The following is a 23,131-nucleotide window of genomic DNA, read 5'->3' on the forward strand; positions in this document are numbered from 1 at the left end:
GAAACCCTGTCTCTACTAAAAATACAAAAATTAGCTGGGTATGGTGGTGCATGCCTGTAATCCCAGCTACTCGGAAGGCTGAGGCTGAAGAATTGCTTGAGCCCAGGAGTCAGAGGTTGCAGTGAGCTGATACCACGCCACTGCACTGCAGCCTGGCGACAGTGAGATGCCATTAAAAAAAAAAAAAAGAATATAGCTTTTCTAATAAAAAAATAGAGATGTGAAGTGGACTATAAAAAGTTGAGTCCAGGATATCTGGTGGTAGAGTTTTAATTTTCCACAGTACAGGTATGTGTTGCTTAATGTCAGGGATATATTCTGAGAAATGCATCATTAGGTAATTTCATCCTTGTATCAACATCTTAGGATGTACTTACACAAACTTAAGAGTGCATAGCCTACTGCACATGGAGGCTCTGGTCTGTTGTTCCTAGGCTACAAACCTGTCCAGCATGTTACTGTACTGAATACTTTAGGCAACTGTGATACAATGGTAAGTTTTTGTGTATCTGAACATAGAAAAAGTACAGCATAAATATGGTATTCTAATTTTTTGGGACCCCACTTGTATATGTGGTCCGTTGTTTAGGGAAATGTTATGTTACTGTATTTATTTATCAATAAGTAAGTTTCATGACCCTGCAATAATGTTAAATTCTTATCTACTGTTTTGCTTAAAATTGTAGTATTCTGACCTGTTGCAGTGATTCTTTAACTTCCTATAACAATTTGCACTTCAGGGTTCTTTAACAAGGAGAATACCGATTTAAGAGCCCAACTGGAGGAAATTCTTGTTTCTTTTTTCTTTTCTTTTCTTTTCTTTTCTTTCTTTCTTTTTTTTTTTTTGGAGACAGTCTCACTCTGTCACCCAGGGTGTAGTGTGGTGGTGCCATCATAGCTCACTGCAGCCTCGATTTCATGGGCTCAAGCAATCCTGCCTCAGCCTCCCAAATAGCTGGGGATATAAGTTTATGCCACCATGTCCAGCTAATTCATGTGCTTTTTGTAGAGATGGGTTCCCACTATGTTGCCCAGGCTGGTCTTGAACTCCTTGACCAAAGCAATCCTTCTGCCTTGGCTTCCCAAGAATTGTTTTTTATGTTTCTCCCTTCAACTCCTCTGAGGTCCAATAAGGGAAATTTCAAGATTTTGTAAAATCATTTACTTTTGGCCTCACTTTTTCTGTGAACCACAGATGTTCTCCACACAATTTCTAAAGTTCATCCCAGTTCTCTGATTTTATGATTGTGAATACTTCTAGAAATCCTTGGATGCAAATATTAGCTTGTATAGAGGCCTGTGAAGATAGAGGCCTTGCTTCTACCAGGTATCTTCTATAGATATCTTATTTATCAGATACTTCATCAGATTTATTAGAGACCTGAAATACAATGCTTTTTCTTCATTCAGACTTAATAGATTCAAATATTATGGTTAATTCTGCCATAGACCATTTATTCAAATATTTTAAATCTCATTTTTTGTGTGATTGTGTAAAACTTAAAATAATTAGTATAATTTGAATTTATTAACACAATTATGTAAGACACCTATTGTGAGTTTTTGTACCACATATTTGTAGCCTAACAATAAACATTTATTGAGTTCTTTACATTTTTCAAAGAACTTTTATCTCCATTTATTTTACTTAATCTTCAGAACTGTCTAGTAAATATATTTTGTAGATGTAAAATTGAGGCTCAAAATGGTAAAGATACTTATCCAGTGTTAGGATTAGAAAGATTTAGGTTTTATGATTTCTTCTCTATTCCCTTTTCACTTCCCAAGTGTATCTTTCTTTTGGAGTTCTTCCCTAGGAAAGTAATGTTACCAAATAAAGAGCCTGGTAGATTCTGGGGCATGGCGGTGTCTTATATAGAGGGTGTACGGTAGACAGTGGAAGGGAAGGTGATAAAGCAGGGAGCTAATGTAAGTGATTATTATCCTGTTTCATGGTCCTTATTCTCTTTATCTTTGGCTTCATTTTTATCACCACCTTTTATAGCACATTATTGTGGAAAGAGTCTTAGATAAAATTGATTCTAGGTTCTTTTCCTAAGTCTTCTCCCTACCTAACCAGAGCTACTTAGTAGCAATTTTATGTGTGTCTTTTAATTGCCCTGATTTGTACTTTCCTCATTTATGGAATGGAAATAACCTATTCTGGTTACCTGATAGAGTTGTGAAGTCAGGTAGGATAAAATGGGAAAGGACTTTGAAAAACTTGAAGTACTTTACTCATGGGGATTATTATTTTTTTTACGTGACAGCCTCTGTGGCTTGGTCTGTTGATAGGCTGCTTTGAAATAAATGCATTCATTTAAACGTATAAAACTGTATTGTATAATATATAATTTCACCATTTGGTACTGTAGCTCTCTTGCTTTCGATTAGTAAAGTTGGCCGGGCGCAGTGACTCACGCCTGTAATCCCAGCACTTTGGGAGGCCGGATCACTTGAGGTCAGGAGTTTGAGACCAGCTTGGCCTGGTGAAACCCCGTCTCTACTAAAAATACAAAAATTAGCCAGGTGCAGTGGCATGCGCCTGTGGTCCCAGCTACTTGGGAGGCTGAGGCAGGAGAATGGCTTGAACCCGGGAGGTGAAGGTTGCAGTGAGACGAGATTGCGCTACTGCACTCCAGCCTGGGTGACAGAGCAAGATTCTCTCTCAAAAATAAATAAGTTTTGGCCAGGCACGGTGGCTCACGCCTGTAATCCCAACACTTTGGGAGGCTGGATCACTTGAGGTCAGGAGTTTGAGACCACCCTGGCCAACATGGCAAAACCCCATCTCTACTGAAAATCCAAAAATTAGCCGGGCACGGTGGTGTGAGTCTGTAATCCCAGCTACTCTGGAGGAGGCTGAGGCAAGATAATTGCTTGAACCTGGGAGGCAGAGGTTGCAGTGAGCAGAGATTGCGCCACTGCAGTCCAGTCTGGGCGACAGAGTAAGACTCTGTCTCCATAAATAAATAAATAAAGTTTGTACCGTCTTTTCTGTTTAGGAGAAGCAAAGTAAATGATAGTATATGTGCTATTTAATTGTACCAGTTGCAGTGTGCTTAGTGTTTCTCACTAATGCCAAGTAGCAGGCCAAGTGAGCCAGACTGGAATTAACACTGTTGGCCACTAGCAACTATATGATAGCCTGCATTGAAGATGAGTTCTGTGCACAGTGGGGAAGGCTGACATTCAGGTCTGCGGGAGCTGTTTAAAGGGTTTAATAACAGAAAACATTTATTTGTGTTTTTGTATTAGTATTTGCACCAGGAGTATTTATTAGGATGTTAGGCACCTTGTTTCAGACATTGCAAAAGAAAAGGATACAGGAGTGCTTTTAAAAAATTTAAAAGCTGGCCGGGCTCCATGGCTCAAGCCTGTAATCCCAGCACTTTGGGAGGTGGAGACGGGCGGATCACGAGGTCAGGAAATCGAGACCATCCTGGCTAACATGGTGAAACCCCGTCTCTACTAAAAAAATACAAAAAACTAGCTGGGTATGGTGGCGGGCGCCTTTAGTCCCAGCTACTTGGGAGGCTGAGGCAGGAGAATGGCATAAACCCGGGAGGCGGAGCTTGCAGTGAGCTGAGATCCAGCCACTGCACTCCAGCCGGGGCGACAGTCGAGTGAGACTCCGTCTCAAAAAAAAAAAAAAAATGTAAAAGCTGTTACAAAACTTCTCTGGAGGAGGGTTTGCTTGGTTCTTGGGACTTTTAGAAGAATACCATGTAAAGTTAATGTGACTTGCTATAATTAGATTTAATGAATATCTAGAAAAATTTACATAAATTTAAAATGACATGTAAAATGCTGATTGACAATCCTCTTTTCCTTTTTTTGCATTTCTTTTTTCTTGAAAGTACATATATTTTTTCACTTGGCAGTAATAATATCTGTATTATATGTGTAGGTTTTATATAGGTTCATTTTAGTTTAAATGAACTTCTGTGTGTTGGTATAAAGCTAATCTTTGGGGCTACAGACATGTTTGAGAAAGGCACAATTGTAGATATATTCAATGTAATATAGTTAGCAATAAGACAGATATGTGCTTTGAGAGTACAGAAGGTGGCAGATACTTGGTTCACCCTAGGGATTCAGGTAATGATTTCTGAAAGAGAGGGTACTAAACTAAGTCTAATTAAATCTTACAAAAATGGAAGCAGGTTAAGTTTTCAGAAACAATGAACTAATTTTTTTTTTTTTATTTCAGTGTTTTGCAGGTTCTGAAGTAGTAGTACTTAAAAGGATAATATTAATACTTGTAATTTGGGATTTACAACTTTTATTATATTTTATTTTTTCTTAACCTTACTGAGACAATTTACATACAATAAAATCCATCTACTTTAAGTGTACAGAGTTGGATGCGTTTTAGTAATTGTATGTAGTTGAGTGAACACCACTACGCTCAATATATAGAACATTTCCATCATCCTACAAAGTTTTCTTGTGCCCTTTGATGCTTCAGCCTCAAATAACTGCTGATTTATTTTCTGTGATTGTAGTTGTGTTTCCCAGAATTTCATATAAATGGAATCATACAGTAGATACACTTATGTTTGACATTTTCTACTTAATAGTGTAATTTGCTTTTTTAGTGTAATGTTTTTGAGATTCATCCATGTTGTGTATGTTAATATTTAATTTTCTTTTTTATTGCTAAATAGTTTTTCTTAGTAAGAGTATGTCTTAGTCCACTTTGTGCTGCTGTAACAGAATACTTGAGACTGGATAATTTATAAAGAACAGAAATTTATTGGCTTATAGTTCTGAAGGCTGGGAAGTTCAAAATCAAGGCACCAGCATCCGGTGAGGAAGCTCTTGATGCATTATCACGTAGCAGAAAGGCAGAAGTGCAAAAAGAAAGGGGAAAAAAGGGGGCTGAACCCACCCTTTTATAATGGCATTAATCTCACCTCCATGAGGGCAGAGCCCTCATGGCCTAATCATTGCTTAGAAGTCTCAGCTTATAATACTGTTATAATGGCAGTTAAACTTCAACATGAGTTTTAGAGGAGACATTCAAACCATGGCAGAGTACAACTGCAATTTGTTTATTCATTCATCAGTTGATGGATGTTTCGTTTCATTGCTTTCAGTTTTTGGCTATTATAAATAATGCTGCTGTACACATTTTGTACACATTTGCGTATGGATCCTTCTGTGGATATATGCTTTTATTTCTCTTGGATAAGTACTTAGGAGTGTAATTGCAGGGTCCTTTGACAAATGTGTGTTAAATTTAAAAGAAACTGCCAAAAATTTCCCCAAAGTATCTATATTATTTAGCATTCCTCTCAACAGTGTATGAGCATTTTACTTGTACCAAATCCTTATCAGCACTTGGAATTGTTAGTTTTCTTTTCTTTCCTTTTGTTTTTTTTGAAACAGAATCTTGCTCTGTTGTCCAGGCCGGAGTGCAGTGGCGTGATCTCGGGTCACTGCAAGCTCCACCTCCTGGGTTCATGCTATTCTCCTGCCTCAGCCTCCCGAGTAGCTGGGACTACAGGCGCCCACCACCACACCTGGCTAATTTTTTGTATTTTTAGTAGAGATAGGGTTTCACCATGTTAGCCAGGATGGTCTTGATCTCCTGACCTTGTGATCCACCGGCCTCGGCCTCCCAAAGTGCTGGGATTACAGGTGTGAGCCACCATGCCCGGCCTGGGATTGGTAGTTTTCTTAACTTTAGTCATTCTAGTGGGTGTTCAGTGGATCTCATTTAATTTGCATTGCCCTGATGACTAGTGATGTTAAGCATCTTTTCATTGTTACAAATTATTTGGATAAGTTTTTAATGAAGTGCCAATTCAAATCTTTTGTTCATATTTAAAAATATGCTCTTCAGCCTGATGGCCTTCAAACTTGAATTGTAGCATTGGATTTTCTCTGGGTCTCCAGCTTCTGGCCTATCCTGCAGATTTTGGGCTTGCCAGCCTTCATAATCTTGTGAGCCAATTCCTTGAAAGCAAATCTGTTTCTATACATAGACACAATATATTGTTTTTCTGGAGAAGCTTACTAATACATTGGCCTTTGGTAACTGGCTTCTTGTACTTAGTATAGTGTTTTTGAGGTTCATCTGTGTTGGAATAGGTATCAGTGTTTTTCTTTGTTTTGTTTTGTTGTGTTGTTTTTTTTTGGGTGGGGGGGGGTTGTGCAGTGGCTCACACCTGTAATCCTAGCACTTTGGGAGGCCAAAGTGGGAGGATCGTTTGAAGTCAGGAGTTCCAGACTACCCCGGGCAACATAGTAAGACCCTGTGTTTACCAAAAATACAAAAATTAGCTGGGCATAGTGTGTGCACCTGTAGTCCCAGCTACTCGGGAGGCTGAGGTGGGAGGATCTTGAGCCCAGGAGGTGGAGACTGCAGTGAGCCATGATCATACCACTGCACTCCAGCCTGGGTGACAGAGTGAGACCCTGTCTCTAAAACAACAGCAACAAGAGTACAGCCTTTACCTCCCTCAGTAGTTCCCACCTTAGTACAGAGTTATCACTCCTTTCTCTGAACTTAGATGTATAATATTTTAACCTTAACATTTTACAGATGAATAAACAATCTAGCACTTATCTGATTTGTCCGAAGTTGCTCTTATGAAATTTATTTTCTGTGCAACTGAGATGGCATTTATCTGCTATTTTATGTGGTCTTTCTATGAATAAATGTCATGTTTCTTCTTCAGGTTGGAACTAAACCTCAGGGTGCTTTGAAACCCCAATTATCTCAGATGTTTCCTGGGAACAGTGATAATGATAATGAGCATCATATTGAGGTAGAGGAAGGGGGCTGGTTAGTGGGTACTGGCTTAGGGTTACTTTTTAAAGGAAACGTAAGCACATTTTGGACATGCAAAATATTAAGCTCAGAGCTTAGACACTTGGTAAAAAACAAGGGTCTTTGTGAGGAGAGCTCTGAGAAAAGGGTTATCAGACAGAAGCCGAATTTCTCAAGAAGGACCTCTAAACAGCATTAAGGGGGAAAAAAAATCCCATGTAGAACCATCTAGAAAAAGAGCAATGCCCAGTATTTGGGAAAGAGAAACGAATGATAATAGCACCAGATTTAGAGTCAGCTACCCAGTAGATTCGAATTTCAGTGTTACCACATCTAACCTGCGTTGCCTTGGGCAAATTATTTAACTTTTCTGTGCCTCAATTTTCTCATTTCTGCCTACCTAAGGACTGTCATAGGAAGATTAAATAAAATGCATGTAGGCCGAGCACGGTGGCTCACACCTGTAATTCCAGCACTTTGGGAGGCTGAGTTGGGCAGATCACCAGAGGTTGAGAGTTCCAGACAAGCCTGACCAACATGGAGAAACCCCGTCTCTACTAAAAATACAAAATTAGCTGGGCGTGGTGGCACGTGCCTGTAATCCCAGCTACTCTGGAGGCTGAGGCAGGAGAATCGCTTGAACCCGGGAGATGGAGGTTGCAGTGAGCCGAGATCGCACCATTGCACTCCAGCTTGGGCAACAAGGGCGAAACTCCGTCTCAGAAAAATAACGCCAAAAAAACACACACAAAACAACAACAACAACAAAAAAAAACAAAAAACAAAAAATGCGTAAAGCGCTTAGGTCAGTGCCTTCTTCTTAAGGCACTCTTAATTGTTGTTATTAATATGAGAAGGGTTTTCTTGAGAAGGGAGGAAGGGACGCAAAGAGGAATGGTCCTTGGTACGTTTTGGTGACAAGGAGATGGGATTCTGAAACAGAGGGTGTGTTCACAAAGAGCTGGAGTGAGAAGGGTGGTGGGGGCAGCACATTTTTCCAGTGAGGATTCGCGGGGGCGTCACAGCCACTGTAGGAAGCGGAAGGACTGAGAAGTGTCAGGCCAACAGCATGCCTTCCAGGGTGCGTCAGGGAAGGCAGCCATCGAAGATTAGCGCTTAAATGCTATGAGTTGCTTTTATGACAAACGGCACATCTTCTGGGGGAAACTTAGAGCTCGGGAAAGGCCTCATTAGTGGGGGACGGGGATGGGACAAAGGCGGGTGCCAACAGTCCCCTCGGAGTGACCGAGAGGCCAGTGAAGGAAGATGAGGTGGGAAGAAAATGGTGGTGTCACCTTTCCCGGTTTCCCTTCGCTGTCTTTCTAGCCACAGCCCCGGCTGGATCGGCCACTCACTGGAAACCGCGGGGAAACAGCCTTTTTGGTCCGGCTTGACAGCCCCAACTGGACCGAGGGTGCAGAAGAACCAGGGTGGCGAGCGCCGCTAAGCCCAACGCCTGACTACTCGGGGGTGCCCGGGCCGTATCAGTGTTTGACAGCTTTTGTGACTGGATAATACTCGGTTGTATGTGTATACCACATTTTATTTATCCGTTCACCCGTTGATGGACGTTTGGTTTTGCTTTTTTCTCCCACTTTTTGACTGTTATGAGTAATGCTGTTACGAACATTTGTGTGCAAATTTTTGTTTAGCATTTGTTTTCTCTCGAGTATATACCTCGGGTTGGAATTGTTGTGTCATATAGTAATACAGTGTTTAACTTTTTGAGGAACTGCCAAGCTGTTTTCTGTAGCAGGTACATAATTTTATGTTCTCACCAGCAATGCATGAGGGTTCTAATTTCTTCACATCCTGGCCAATGCTTATTATTTTTCTTTTTTGTTTGTTTGTTTGTTTTTGTTTTCCAGCCATCCTGGTGGGTAGGAAGTAGTATCTCGTTGTGTGTTTATTTTTGGAAGCAGGGTCTTGCTCCATTGGCGAGGCTGGAGTGCAGTGGCACAATCATAGCTTACTGCAACCTTGAACTCCTGGGCTCAGTGATTCTTCCACCTCAGCCTCCTGAGTAGCTGGGCAATAGGCATGTACCACCACCTCCGGCTAATTAATTTTTTTATTTTGTAGAGATGGTGTCTCACTATGTGGCCGAGGCTGGTTTTGAACTCCTGGTCTCAGGTGATCCTCCTGCTTTAGTCTCCCGAAGTGTTGAGATTGCAGGGATGAGCCATTGGCACCTGAACTTAAATTTTGATGAAGTCCATTTTACCTGTTTTTTCTTTGTTGTTTGTGCTTTTGGTTTCCCATCTAGGAATGCATTGTAAAATCCAAGATCATGAAGAATCGCCCCTGTGTTTTCTTTTGAGAGTTTTATAGTTTTAGCTGTTACATTTAGATCTTTGAGCCATTTTAAATTTTATATTTGAAATGAGATAGGGATCCACTTTTATTTTTTGCATGTGGAAATCTTGTTGTCTTGGCACCATTTGTTGAAGAGACTATTCTTTCTCAATTTAGTGCTCTTTGCACCCTTGTTGAAAATCAGCTGATCATAGATGTTTATTTTTTTTTCTGGACTATCAATTCTATTCCAATTAACCATACTGTAAACAAACTAGACCCAACAGTTATGTATAGAACACTCCACCAAATGAAGTAGAGTGTGTATTTTTCTCAAGTACACATAAAACATTTTCCAGGATAGATCATATGTTAGATTATAAGCAGTTATCAGTTAATTTTAAAAGATCAGAATCTTATAAAGTATCTTCTTTACCCATAGTGGAATGAAGCTAGAAATCAATTAATAGAAGGAAATGGAAAATATGCAAATATATAGAAATTAAACATACTCTTAAACAATGAGTAGGTTAAAGAAGTCACTAGGGAGGTTAGAAAATACTTGGAGACAAATGAGAACAAAAAAATATACAACACCAAAACTTATGATATGCTGTGAAACTAGTATTCAGGGAAAACTTACAGCTGTAAATGCCTGTGTTAAAAAAGAAGAAAGATCTCAAGTTAACAACCTAGCTTTATATCCTAAGAATTAGAAAAAGAGCAAGCTAAACCCAAAAGGAAAAAATGATAAAGGTTAGATCAGAGAAAAATGATATAGAATAGAAAAATGATGAAGAGAATCAATGAAACTAAAGTTGGTACTTTGAAAAGATAACAAATTGACAAACCTCAGATTAAAAGAAGAGCTGGGCACCATGGCCTATGCAAGTATGGTCCTAGCTACTTGGAGGCCGAGGCAGGAGGATCACTTAAGCCCAGGAGTTTGAGCCTAACTGGGATAACATAGCAAGACTCTGTCTCTAAAATAGATAGACAGACAGATCAAGAGAGACAGTAAATATGTACAAACAGAAAATACAGTGGGAATACTACTACCTTACAGAAACTAAAAGGATTATAAGGGAATAACATGAATAATCTTCTTAAAAAATTAGATAATTTAGGTGAACTAGATAAATCTTAGAAAAACACAAATTATTAAAACTAATTACAGGAAAAAATAGAAATTCTCAATAACAAGTGAAGAGATTGAATTAGTAATTAGGGGAAAAAAAAACTTCACAAGAGATACTAGGACTAGATGGTTCCACTGGTGAATTCTACCAAACAGTTAATGATGAATTAACCAATCCTACTAAAATTCTTCCAAAAAACAGAAGAAAAGGGAATGCTTCTAACATATTCTGTGAGGCTGTTTTACCCTTATACAAAATCAAACAGAGATACCAGAAGAAAATTACAGACTACTATTTCTTGTGAAGAGAGATGCAAAACAAAACAAAACAAAACAAAAAAACACCAAAAAACTAGGAAACTGAATCTAATAACAAATCATTAAAAGGATTATCTACCATGACCAAGTGGGATTACACGCCTGTAATCCCAGGGAGCCACCTGGGAGGCTGAGGCAGGTGCATGGCTTGAGCTCAGAAGTTCAAGACCAGCCTGGGCAACATGATGAAACCCCATCTCTACAAAAAAATACAAAATTTAGCCAGACCTGGTGGTGCATACCTGTAGTTCTAGGTATTTGGGAGGCTGAGGTGGGAGGATTGCTTGAGCCTGGGAAGTCGAGACTGCAGTGAGCTGAGATTGTGCCACTGTACTCCAGCCTGGATGACCAGAGTGAGACCCTGTCTCAAAAAAAAAAAAAAAAAAAAAAAAAAAAAAATTCTGTCAGTGAAATACATCACATTAATAAGAGGAAGGACAGAACCACATGATTATCTCAGTAGAGGCAGAAAAAGCATTTGACATAATTTAACAGTCTTTCATGATAAAAAAGACTCAGAAAACTAGGAATGGAGGGAAACTTCCTTTTTTTTCCTTTTTTTTTTTTTGAGACAAGATCTAACTCTGTCCCCGAAGCTGGAGTGTAGTGACACAGTCTAGGCTGGGGAAACATCGTTCACATGTTAAAAGGCACGTATGACAGGCCCACAGTAACATTGTACTCAGTGGTGAAAGACTGAACACTTTCCCTATAAGTTCAGGAAGAACACAAGGATACACCTTTTTTACCATTGCTATTCTCTTGTGGTTTGACATTCTATAATTCTATCTGGAAGTGGTCTTTGCTTTTTTTTCTTTTCCTTTCTTTCCCTTTCCTTTCCTTTCTCTTTCTCTTTTTCTTTTTTCTTTTCTTTCTTTTTTTTTTTTTTTGAGATGGAGTCTTGCTCTGTCACCCAGGCTGGAGTGCAGCAGTGCAATCTCGGCTCACTGCAACCTCCGCCTCCCATGTTCAGGCGATTCTCCTGTCCCAGCCTTATGAGTAGCTGGAATTACAGGCGCCCACCACCATACCTGGCTAATTTTTTTGTGTTTTTAGTAGAGGCAGGATTTCATCATGTTGGCCAGGCTAGTCTCAAACTCCTGACCTCCAGTGATCCACCTGCCTCGGCCTCCCTAAGAGCTGGGATTACAGGCGTGAGCCACTATGCCCTGCCTGCTTTCTTTTTTAAATACAAGAAATTTAAAAATTCATTTTAAATATTTGGTTACATATTATCTCTTTCACGGCAGCATGTTGCTCATGAGTGTCCTTTCACTACCATGTTTTTCCTGTTCTGTTTTTTTCCTCTCTTAAAAATTTTACATTTGTTTAGATATCTCGTTCCTGCTTCCTTTATGGTGGTTTATTTTTGAATGAGAAGTTTTCTTTTTTTTTTCTATAACACTTTAGGATATTAGATATTGGTAGCTCAGGATTGTGTCTTTCAAATTTACAGCAATTTTCTTTGTGAGCAGGTTTAGTGCATAATTAAATTTTTTATTTTTAATTTATCCTCAGCCAGTCAGTAAAGATTGCTGCTGCAGGCTGTTCATAGTGTAGGCTCTCTCACTATCTTTTTGCCACACCAGCAGCTCAGTTTCTGCCAGCGTGGCTTGTTTGTGTAATTCCTTATTTAGTTCTGTCTCCTCTACTTCTTCAAACTATGAACAGGAAAGCTTCCTCTGCCAGCCCATGTTCCCTGCTTTTGTTGTTGCAAATGCAGAATTTAAGTTTAATACCTCAGAAAATATGCTTGTAGGAAGGTATTCCCACTTTGAGTTTTGGAGCCTTGTGCCTTACCTTTCCACTCTTATTCCAGGTTGTCTCTCCTTTTGGCATATCATTCCCTTATATGTCCATACATATGTTTCCTAGTTTTATTGGAGATCATATTTCCAGTTATGTTTCTTACTCTCTTTGTTTCTTTTGGGTGATTTCTGACTGGAGGAGAGGGGAGATTCTGACTTTCCTTTGTTATTTAAGACGAGAAGGACTTAAAATGTATTTTTTGTTAGTGTTTTGCACATTGATTTACTGAAAATGTTAAAACTGAATTAGATTTCATATTTATAAGCTGTGGAATGTGATATTGTCACTTATTCAGCAATTTTTTTCTTTTTTTTTTTTTTTTTGAGATGGAGTCTCGCTCTGTCGCCCAGGCTGGAGTGCAGTGGCCGGACCTCAGCTCACTGCAAGCTCCGCCTCCCGGGTTCATGCCATTCTCCTGCCTCAGCCTCCCGAGTAGCTGGGACTACAGGCGCCCGCCACCTCGCCCGGCTAGTTTTTTTTTTTGTATTTTTTAGTAGAGACGGGGTTTCACCGTGTTAGCCAGGATGGTCTCGATCTCCTGACCTCGTGATCCGCCCGTCTCGGCCTCCCAAAGTGCTGGGATTACAGGCTTGAGTCACCGCTCCCGGCCTTAGCAAATATTTTTAATAGCATTTGCTGTGTGCCAAGTTTATCCCAAGTCCTTTATAAATATGTACTTAATTAATCCTCATAATAATCCTAGAGGTAGGTTTTCTTTTTATTACCATTTTATTGATAGGAAAGTGAAGCACAGTCAGGAAAGTTAACTTGCTCAAGATCACCTACTTAATGTGAAATCAGAAGACTTCTGGTTTTCATTCTGTAACTATAGCATTTGTGGGCCTTGGCGTCATCTGTTTATACTGTATTCAAATGAATACTTTGAGAGCAGGGTCTGTGTTTCATTCATCCTTATATTCTCAGTGCATATTCAGTAGAATACGTGAAATCCAGAAGATATTCAATTGATGTTAGAGGAGTAATATTTTTTATTAGGAGCCAAATAATTTGCTTTCTGCCAGACTTACATGGCTTCAGTTGTTTGTTCTGCTTGTCTTGTTAAAAAAATTTTTTTGTTTGTATTCTCAGGTCATCATTTTAGTGCTATTGCAATATTTACTGTAATAATACCTTTACAAACAGCTACTGTATTCCAGAGCAAAATTAAGAGATTTCTTTATGAAACAATTATCAATTTGCTGATAATAAAAGCACTAGTTCCCTTACACAAGTTTGCTGCCCATGCTAAAAATATTTTTATATACTAATATTAGGTATATTTAAGCAGTGTCATTTATAAAAGTATTGTAGCAAAAATGAAGTGGTCATCTTGTTTATTTGTTTTTGTTACTGAGCTTTACTCCATTTAAGAATAAATACGTTACTGTTTATCCATGATCCCATTGATGGACAACTGGACTGTTTTTGGCTATTTATAACTAAAGATGGTATAAATATTTTTGTACAAGTGTTCTTGTGGAAATGTTTTCATTTCCCTTGGTATATAACTAGTATTGGAATTGTTATATCAAAATAATTGTGAGTTTAATGTAAGACCAGACTTTTCCCCAAGTGGTTGTACCATTTTACATTCCCACTAACAACATGTTAGAGTTTCATTGTCCTTTATCCTCATTGCTATAGTTCAGTCTAATTTTTACCATTCTGGTAGATTTGTTTATTCTTTCTTTTTTTTTTTTTTTTTTTGGTGCGGGGAGACAGAGTCTCGCTCTGTAGCCCAGGCTGGAGTACATTGGTGCAGTCTTGGTTCATTGCAACCTCTGCCTCTGGGGTTCAAGTGATTCTCTTGCCTCGGCCTCCCGGGTAGCTGAGATTACAAATGTGCGCCATCACACCCGGCTAATTTTTGTATTTTTAGTAGAGACAGGGTTTTGCCATTTTGGTCAGACTGGGCTTGAACTCCTGATCTCAAGTTGTCCGCCTGACTCAGCCTCCCAAAGTGTTGGGATTACAGGCACGAGCCACCGCACCCAGTCCTGTCTTTATTCTTAACATTCATCAGCCAGATGTGGTGGCTCACACCTCTAATCCTAGCACTTTGGGAAGCTGAGGCGGAAGAATCACTGGAAGCCAGAAGTTTGAGATCAGCCTCAGCAACATAGCAGGACCCCATCTCTACAAAAAAATTTTAAAAAATTAGCCGGGTGTGGTGATGTGCACCTGTAGTCCCAGCTATTTGGGAGGCTAAGGAGGGAGGATGACTTCATCTCATGTGTTAGAGTCTGCCGTGAGCTATGATCGCACCACTACACTCCAGCCTTAGTGATGGAGCAAGACCCTACCTCTAAAAAAGAAGATGCTGGAGGATCTCAGAGGAGGTATATCTGGATCACAAGTGGAATTCAGGAGGGCTTCTCAGATGAGATCATATTTTCAGCTAGGTTTTTTTGTTTTTGTTTTTGTTTGTTTTTTTGAGACTGAGTCTGTCGCCCAGGCTGGAGTGCAGTGACACAATTTCATCTCTCTGCAACCTCCGCTTCCCAGGTTCAAACCATTCTCCTGCCTCAGCCTCCTGAGTAGCTGGGATTATAGGTGCACACCACCACGCCCGGCTAATTTTTTGTATTTTTAGTAGAGATAGGGTTTCACCATGCTCGCCAGGCTGGTCACAAACTCCTGACCTCAAGTCATCCACCTGCCTTGGCCTCCCTAAGTGCTGGGATTACAGGTGTGAGCCCCCATGCCCAGCCTCAGCTAGGTTTTAAAGAATGAGGAAGAGTTAGGCCAAGTAACGGGAGGAAATTCCAAGTGGAAAAGACCACATTTGCTAGAACATGAAATCATGAGCCTACTGGTCCTTTTAAGAAATTTAGCTGGGGCATAACGTGTGAATGTGGTTTGACATTCTATAATTCTGCCTGGAAGTGGTATTTGCTTTCTTTTCTTTTCTTTCTTTCTTTTTTTTTTTGAGATGGAGTCTTGCCATGTGGCCCAGGCTGGAGTGCAGTGGCACGATCTTGACTCACTGCAGCCTCCACCTCCTGGGTTCAAGTGATTCTCCTGCCTCAGCCTCCCATGTAGCTGGGATTACAGGCCACTGCCACTACATGTGGCTAATTTTTTTTTTATTTTTAGTAGAGATGGGGTTTCACCATGTTGGCCAGGCTGGTCTCAAACTCCTGACCTCAAGTGATCTGCCCGCCTTGGCCTCCCAAAGTGCTGAGATTACAGGCGTGAGCCAGCGCGCCTGGCCTAAAAATGTATCTTTACATACAGATTTATACATGAATGTGGATAGCAGCATTTTTATCCATAATACTCAAGATGTGGAAACCAAAATGTCTATCAATGAATGAATAAACAAATTGTGGTATACCCATAAAATGGAACATTATCCAACCATAAAAAGAAATGAAGTATTGATATATACTACAACTTGTATAAACCTTACAAATGTATGCTAAGTGAATGAAGTCAGACACAAAAGGTCACATATAATTTCTTTCATATGAAATATCCAAAATAGGCAAATTTGTAGAGACAAGAAATTAGATTAGTAGTTGACAAGGGAGGAGAAGAAAGGGGAATGAAGCGTGATTATTTAATGGGTCTGGAGTGTTCTGGGGTGATGAAAAAGTTTGAAATTAGGGAGAGATGGTAGTGGTTGTACAACATTTGTGAATGCACTAAATGTCACTGAGTTGTTTACTTTAAAACAGTTGATTGTATATTATGTGAATTTCATCTCAGTAAAAATATGCATTATACATATGCATATAGTTTACATTCAAATAGTACAAACAGGAATGTAGTAGAAGGTCTTTCTTCTACTGCTGCTGCCAGTTTCTTCATGTGGAGCACTTGTTAGGCTAGTCTCATGTGTAATATTTTAGGGAGTTCTGTCACAGTGATTTCTAAGGGAACCAGAATAGGCATTTTTGCACAGGATGGATTTTCACATGAGGAAATGCTATAATTGAGAAGTATTATAATTACCATAAATATATATGTGTAAACATTTTTATTTGAAAAGATGGTATACATTATTCTGTACATTTTTTGTTTACTTAACATTAGATCTTCCTATCAAGTTATCACAACACAATTTACTGATAATTCATCTTTTTTTCCCTCAGAATTTTGTTACTGAATTTCTAGATACATTTAGATATATTCCTGATTCCTAAGTTATGTTTTATTATCTCTGTCTACTTATGTTCCATTACCAAGCTATTTTAATTACTGTCACTTTAAAATTTTTAACATCTGGTAAGGGTAGGCTTTTTTTTTTTTTTAATGTTACTCTTTCTCAGAATTTTGTGGCTCTTTTACATGCTCATTTTCTGTATGAAAATGCTTATCTAGTTAAAGAAAATACTGTACTTTTGGATTAATGGCAAAGTTTTTCTCAATCTCCTAGGCCTTGGCAATCACTATTTACTTTTTGTCTCTCTGGACTTGCTCATTCTAGACACTTTGTATAAATGAAATTCTAAAATATATGGCCTTTTGCATCCATTTTCTTTCACTTATGTTATTGAGGTTCATCCATACTGTAGCATGTGTCAGCGCTTCATTCCTTCTTATGGCTGAATAACATTCCATTATATAAATATATCACATCTTGTTTATACATTCATCAGTTGATGGACATGAGGGTTGTTTCCACTGTTTGGATATTATGAATAATGCTGCTGTGAACATTCATTTACCAGTTTTTGTGTGGACATGTGTTTTAAGTTTTCCTGGATATACACCTAGGAATAGAATTGTTGAATCATATGCTAATAATGTGTTTAACCAGTTTGGGAATTCCCAGACTGTTTTCCACAGAACCTGCACCATTTACATTTCCACTAGCACTGTATGAGAGTTCTGATTTCTTCACATACTTTGTCAATACTTGTTATTGTTTGTTTTGTTATAGTACTCATTAATATTTTTTTTAAAGTTTTATGAGACATTGATTCAGAATTGTAGCAAATGCCTTTCCATCTTATATGGAGATTATCAGGTTTCTTTTGCTGTGCTCTCTTGATATATAACGATACATTATAATGAATAGATTTCCAAATATTTGTTATGTGAATTTTGAGTAGTTGGTATCCCAGATTTGTTTTTTTGCTTTAAAACAGGAAATTAGTTGGTAGACAAGTAACTTTTACTAAAACTAAAATGTCACTGAGAATATTTAAATTAGTTGATATGCACATCAAGGATACAAAAGCTATTCCTTTTCTTGTGGACTTATTTTAAATGTCCTTATTTTAAAATGAGTTATGTATAAACTTAAAAGGGTAATAAATACATAATTTACATATTTCCTTTTATCTTTTGTGAAATATAAAAAATCCAACCATCTACAATATATAGGTAGGTTTTTTAGATTTTAAAAAAATGTTTAAGTGGTGAAAATGTGAGCTAGTTCATTTTAATTAGTGTCTTTTGCTCGGGTATTTGTAGTGGGTAGCGAGATAACATTTGGTAGTGCTGGTCATAATTTCTTAGTCCAATTTTTTTTCATTTATTTATTATAATACTTGAAGTTCTAGGGTACATGTGTACAATGTGCAGGTTTATTACATATGCATGCATGTGCCATGTTGGTGTGCTGCACCCATTAACTCGTCATTTACATTAGATATATCTCCTAATGCTATCCCTCCCCTCTCCCCCCGTCCCTGACAGGCCCCAGTGTGTGATGTTCCCCTTCCTGTGTCCAAGTATTCTCATTGTTCAATTCCCACCTATGAGTGAGAACATGCGGTGTTTGGTTTTCTGTCCTTGGGATAGTTTGCTGAGAATGATGGTTTCCAGCTTCATTCATGTCTCTACAAAGGACATAAACTCATCCTTTTTTACGGCTGTGTAGTATTCTATGGTGTTTATGTGCCACATTTTCTTAATCTAGTCTATCCTTAATGGGCATTTGGGTTGGTTCCAAGTCTTTGCTATTGTGAATAGTGCTGCAGTAAACATATGTGTGCATGTGTCTTTATAGCAGCATGATTTATAATCTTTTGGGTGTATACCCAGTAATGGGATTGCTGGGTCAAATGGTATTTCTAGTTCTAGATCCTTGAGGAATTGCCACACTGTCTTCCACAATGGTTGAACTAGTTTATAGTCCCACCGACAGTGTAAAAGTGTTACTATTTCTCCACATCCTCTCCAGCACCTGTTGTTTCCTGTTTTTAGTCCAATTATAGAAAAACAACGTGAGTGTAAAAAAAGTATGTGTACATGTTTATGAATTTGCATTTTTTTTGAATAAAGCACTTTATTTTTTCAAGCATTATGTGTTTACTAAAACACCAGAAATTATGGAAAGCAAAAGAAGTAAAGAAAGCCTGTAATACAATGACCCAGAGAACACTTTCATTACTATTTTAGTATACACACACACACACACACACAAATGTATATATACAATCATACGTTGCTTAATGATGGGGATACATTCTAAGAAGTGCATTGTTAGGCAATTTTGTCATTGTGTGAACATCATGGAGTACACTTACACAAACCATAGCCTACTACACATCTAAGCTATATGGTATAGCCTATTGCTCCTGGGCTACAAATCTGAACAGCATGTTACTGTACTGAATACTATAGGCAGCTGTAACACAATGGTATTTGTATATCGAAACATGTCTAACTATAAGAAAGATACAACAAAAATATGGTATGAAAGATTAAAAAATGGGCTGGGCAGTGTGGCTCATGCCTGTAATCCTAGCACTTTGGGAGGACAAGGCAGGAGGATTGCTTGAGGCCAGGAATTCAGGACCAGCCTAGGGAACATAGCAAGGAATGGAACAATAACAACAATTTAGCCACACGTGGTGGCATGTGCCTGTAGTCCTAGCTACTTAGGAGGCTGAGATGAGAGGATCACTTGGGCACCGGAGTTCAAAGTTAGAGTAAGCTATGATTGCGCCACTGCACTCCAGCCTGGGAGACAGACGGAAAAAGATGAAAAATGGATTACTGTGTAGGTCACTTGCCATGAATGGAGCTTATGAGACTGGAAGTTGCTCTGGGTGAGTCAGTGAGTGGCATGTGAATGTAAAGGCCTAGGAAACTAATGTACACTGCTGTAGACTATTTATTTGTTACACTGTACACTTTAGGCTGCACTGAATTTATTTTAAAAACTTTTTTTTTTTTTGAGACAAAGCCTCACTCTGTTGCCCAGGCTAGAGTACAGGGGCGCGATCTTGGCCCACTGAAACCTCTGCAGTGGATTCAAGCAGTTCTCCTGCCTCAGTCTTCCGAGTAGCTGGGACTACAGGCGTGTGCCACCATGCCTGGCTAAATTTTGTATTTTTAGTAGAGACGGGGTTTCACCATGTTGGCCAGGCTGGTCTCGAACTCCTGACCTCAAGTGATCCACCTGCCTTGGCCTCCTAAAGTGCTGGGATTACAGGGTGAGCCACCATGCCCAGCCCAAAAACTTTTCTTTCTTCAGTAATAAATAAATTAACCTTAGCTTACTGTAACTTTTTTACTTTATAAACTTGTAAATTAAAAAAAAGCTTTTTTGACTTTTGAAATAACACTTAGCTTAAAACACACATTGTACAACTATATAAAAATATTTCTTTATATCTTTATATGCTTTTGACTATTTTACAAATTTTATTTTTTTGTACTTTAAAATTTTTTTGTCAAAAACAAAGACACATATATGTTAACCTAGGTCTACATAGAATCATCAGTATTATTGTCTTCTGCCTTCACATCTTGTCCCATGGGAGGTCTTCAGGGGCAGTACCATGCATGGAGCTATCATCTCCTATGATATAATGCCTTTTACTGCCTGAGGCTGTTTTACAGTTAACTGTAGGACCTATATAATTGGAATCGTACAATATTTGTGTTGTTTTGATTTACTTACTTCACTTTGCATAATATTCTTAAGGTTCATCCATATTGTAGCATATATCAGATTTGTCTTCCTTTTTAAAGCTGAATAGTATTTCATTGTATATAACACATTGTATGTATCCATTCATTTCTTGGACACTTGGGTTACTTCCCTGTTTTCATTTAGGTTATCTAATTTGCTGGTGTACAGTTGCTTATAATACTCTTACAATCTTTTTACTTCTATAGAACAGTAGTAATGTTTACCACTTTCATTTCTGATTTTGGTAATTAGTGTTTTCCCTTTTTTTCTGTAAGTCCATCTAGGTAAAGTTTGTCAATTTTGTTGGTCTTTCTGAAGAACCAACTTTTGGTTTCATTGCTTTTCTGTATTTTTCTACTGTCTTCGTTTATCTCTTTTCTAATCTTTATTATTAATATTTCCTTCTTTCTGCTCACATGGGATTTAATTTGTTCTTTTTCTAGTTCCTTAAGCTGTAAAGTTAGGTTGTTGATTTGAGATTGATCTTTTGTGTTTTTTTGTTTGTTTGTTTTGAGATGGAGTCTTGCTCTCTTGCCCAGGCTGGAGTGTAGTGGTGCTGTCTTGGCTCACTGAAACCCCTGCCTCGCGGGCTCAAGCAGTTCTTCTGCCTTAGCCTCCTGAGTAGCTGGGGCTATAGGCATGCGCCACTTGCCCGGCTAATTTTTGTATTTTGAGTAGAGACGGAGTTTTGCCGTGTTGGCGAAGCCTGTCTCCAACTCCTGGCCTCAAGTGATCCACCCACCTCTGTCTCTCAAAGTGCTGGGATTACAGGCGTGAGCCACTGTGCCCAGCCTCATCTTGTAAAATAATGTAGGTATTTGAAGCTATGAATTTCCCCCATAGCACTGCTTTCTTTTCATATTTACATTTTGCACACACATAGTTTTCTTTATTTACCATTTTGACCTTTAATTCTTTGAACATCTTTAAAACCATTGTTTTAGTATCTTTGTTCAGTAGATCTGCCATCAATTGTTTTCAGGGACAATTTGTATTGGCTTATTTTCTCTTTGAATGGGCCATACTTCTCTCCTTCTTAGCATGCCTTGTGATTTTGTTGAAAACTGGAGATTTGAATGTAATAATGTGGTGACTCTGCTCTCATTTTTTTTTTTCCAAACATCAACTTGAACCAGAATACCAAAATTGTGGTAATTCTGCAAATCAGATTCCCCTCCTTGCCCAGGGATTTTTTTTTTTTTTTGATAGTTAAAAGTTTTAAATGTTGTAGGTAGTCTGTACTGAGCTGTACCTGAGGTGTTAAAATCAGGTCTTCTGAAATCTTTTGTGAACCTGCACCTTCCTGTGGGCTTCTGTGGTGACTTTCCAATTTCTCCCTTAAATGTGGTTGCTTTAGAATGTCTTCAAGATCTGGCTCTCAAAAGGGGAAAAAGAGAAAAATTAAGGGAGAAGGAAAAAGCATCAGTTCTTTAAATCCTCTGAAAGTCACTTCAGTGAGAAGGAGAGGAACTTGCATCAATGCTGAGGGAAATGCAACAACAGTGGTCACTCCCTCTCTTTCTGTACCTCCATGATCAGAAGTGGTAATCTGAGGTCAGAGCACAGAGCCCCAATATTTTAAGGTCAGGGTCTTTTTTGCCCACCCTCCCTGTGGTAGCTATTTGCAAGCTGCTCCAGGAACATATGCATGATTGCCTGCTATGGTTTTAGGGGTGGGAGGTGGTAGCTGCCACTGTGCTAAGGGCTGAAATTGGCCAAAATTAATCATAATTTATCATCCAAGGCTTCCCCTGGATGTTGCAAGCCTTCATGACTCCTAGTTCCAAAATGGTTACATGATTCATTCTGCCAGTGCAATTGTTACCTAGCCTGGGAGTCAGATTCCTGGTGTTTACTAAGCTACCATCTTCCCAGAATCCTCTCTCATTTTTTAACCTAGAATCCACTGGAGACTTTTTTTTTTAAATAAACATTTAAAAAGATAATATAGTTTTCGTTTTATTGTATTGGCCATTTGAAGCACCCTTGAATAAGCATGAATCTTTATGTTTAAAATGAGACTTCTTCCTTTTGTTATTTTGAAATTAACAAATTAGTTATTTACTCAAAACAAATATACAATCTTAAACAGTTATATTTTATATAAGAAATCAAGTCTTTTGGTGAATTTAAATGATTTTAAGGTGGGAATTTTGGTTTCTTGCCTTTTTCTTTATTTCAGTGCTTTCCTTTTTTTTTTTTTTCTACTTCTTACTCTTATGTCTTTGCGCTGGTGCAGTGATATTAAGAGCACCGATTCCTGGCACATATTGGTAAAGTCTTTAAACTCAGCATATTCAAGGTAAATTGTCAGTAGTACCACATTTTGTTGACTCTACAATGCCTATGTTTGTAAGGTACACTGTTATTTTGTATACCATTAAGATAGAGGAAAATACTGCCAATCGTCATTAAAAGATGCATTCCAGTATCATAAATGTTAATATAGGTAAAGGATGTACTGGCTAAGTACATTGACTCATGCCAGTAATCTCAGTGCTTTGGGAGGCCAAAGGAGGAGTATTGCTTTGAGGCCAGGAGTTCAAGACCAGTCTGGGAAACATAACAAGACTCCATCTCTACAAGAAGTATTTAAAAATTAGCCAGATGTGGTGGTGTGCACGTGTAGTCCCAGCCACTTCAGAGGCAGAGGTGGGAAGATCTCTTGAGCCCAGGAATTAAAGGCTGCAGTGAGCTAGGACCTCATTCACCGCTGCACTCCAGCCTAGGCAACAGAACAAGACCCTGTCTCTAAAAAAACAAACAAACAAAAAAACAAAAACAAAAAAGAGGGTGTACTTTAGAATCTTGGAAATATAATACATGTATGGAAAGTATGCTCTCATCATACCACCATTTTGAGCATTTTTCATATTCAGAAGCCAATCAAAATTTGATTTTCACCTTGTTTTCT

The 23,131-nt window shown here is 38.6% G+C and overlaps 1 protein-coding gene across 1 annotated transcript in view; it reads left to right on the top strand.

The window, feature by feature from the left end:
• The window catches only part of FCHSD2 (FCH and double SH3 domains 2), a 320,741-nt gene that overhangs the window by 42,299 nt on the left and 255,311 nt on the right, over positions 1–23,131 (top strand). The gene's annotated exons all lie outside the window — the stretch shown is intronic.

Source organism: Rhinopithecus bieti, unplaced genomic scaffold, assembly GCF_001698545.2.
Source record: "Rhinopithecus bieti isolate Rb0 unplaced genomic scaffold, ASM169854v2 scaffold_21412, whole genome shotgun sequence".
NCBI lineage: Eukaryota > Metazoa > Chordata > Mammalia > Primates > Cercopithecidae > Rhinopithecus > Rhinopithecus bieti.